Here is a 1,782-nt window from a genome sequence, read left to right as displayed (position 1 = left end):
TCTTACATCCCCAGAGCCAGGTGTGGACCTTCTTCACTCTCTGGTATGCCACAACGGGGCAGAGGGGACCAAGGCTGCTTTCAGGCTGCACACATCCCCATCACCCACTGTCCTCCACCCCAAAGGACGTGTATAACACTAGGTGCACCATCCCCATAAAGCTAGGAAGAGTTGATTGGCATCACCGTGCAAAGAGCTATTGCCTAATGCACCTGTGACAGCTTCTGGTGAAAATACAGCTATTTATTAAAATCCATTCCCTGTCTGATGGGGGAAGTAGGACAATACATCAGCAGCCTGCTCTGAGCTGCTTCCCAGCCTGCGGGCTGGCTCGGGGACCATGGCATGTCATGGCACAGAGGTATTCTGGGATGTGCAGGTACACCAAACCTCTTCTTTAAACTTTCCTGGTCATGGTGTCAATAGCAAAACCGAAAGATTTGGGTGGCAAAAAAGAGCTCTGATTTTTAGCAACAGAGGTGTTTTGCTTGGCTCTGTGCACAGACACAGAGCCCTCACGCATGCACAGCCACAGGGATCCCTGCTGATCGAGTTAAGCGCGGCGAGACCTTGCTACAGTGCAGAGCAAGTGCTAATGCTTTGTAAAGAGTTCTAGTCAGTTTAGAACTGAAGGCGAGCGAGAGTTTTCAACATCTTAGGGAAATTACATTGTGGGCATTTGAATCTCCACTGCTGCTGCTCTCTGGAGAAGGCTGGAGATACTTCTCCCTCTTCTGGAATGTTTGCCTCTGTGACTCTATATTGCATGAGCACTTCAGCTGGTACAGGGCTACTGGAGAGCTGAGCTCCAAAGGAGGAAGGGGTTTTGGGATGGGCTTGAAGTGCTGCAGCCCACACACTGGGCCATGCAGAGTAAGCCACAGTGGCGAAGGAAGGTAGTAGGAGATACTTGGAAAAACATGAGGATTCAGGGGCAAGGTTTTGAGACTCACAGCAAGCTGGACAGCTGTAAAGGGTGACTCCATTGCTGTGCCTTTCTCAGGAGGCAGCAAAGAAACTTGTTTCTTCTGCAAACCCAGTTCCCGATGGCAGGAGCATATTTTTCTCTCTCTCCCACCTCACTTTTTTTTAAATAAGCTTCTATCCCTCACTGCTTGGAGGAACACTTTGAAAACCTGACCCCGATGCACCCTAAAAGCTCAGAAAGCAGGAAGTAAATAAAAAAGAGCGTTTTCTCTTCTAACTTAAAAAATCACATTTAAGCAAAAAGCCCAGCAATCTCCTAACCCTTCTTGCCCTGATTCAGGAGAAAATTTTTTCCTCTTTCCTTTCAATGCTAGTGCCTCTGGGGGATTTGGAGTTGTGGTGCCAGTGCAGAAGAAGCCAGTGTGGCCTCTGTGCCCCTTCCTGAGGATGTTTAGTTGTCCCAGTGGCTGGCTAATGCTGTCACCTGCCAGCCAGCACTTAGTGGCCGTGGGGGACTGTAGCACTGCTCTCACTGACATCCTTTCCTGGTGCAGAGCTTTACCACAAGCATGGATGCAGCCACAGAAGATGAACCTGTGCTGAGTGCCTGGCCACTGTTCTCTGGCCAGGGTGACTCTGCTAATGCAGTCTGATTTATAGTCTGGCCAGGGGCTAATGCACTAACCTAGAGCTCTCTGGTGGCCAGTGGTCCCTGTCCTAGCCCCGAAAGCCTGTCCTGGGCACGTAGGTACTCTGGCAGAGATGGCATCCAGCCCTCATAGCATCCATGGATGAAGGTGTCCTCCATATCTGCTCCCCACTTCTACTCATCAGCTGTAAACACTGGCAGGAGAT

The sequence above is a fragment of the Corvus brachyrhynchos genome, unplaced genomic scaffold (genome assembly GCF_000691975.1).
Source record: "Corvus brachyrhynchos isolate BGI_N302 unplaced genomic scaffold, ASM69197v1 scaffold115, whole genome shotgun sequence".
In the NCBI taxonomy this organism is placed as follows: domain Eukaryota; kingdom Metazoa; phylum Chordata; class Aves; order Passeriformes; family Corvidae; genus Corvus; species Corvus brachyrhynchos.
This window is presented reverse-complemented; position numbering follows the sequence as displayed.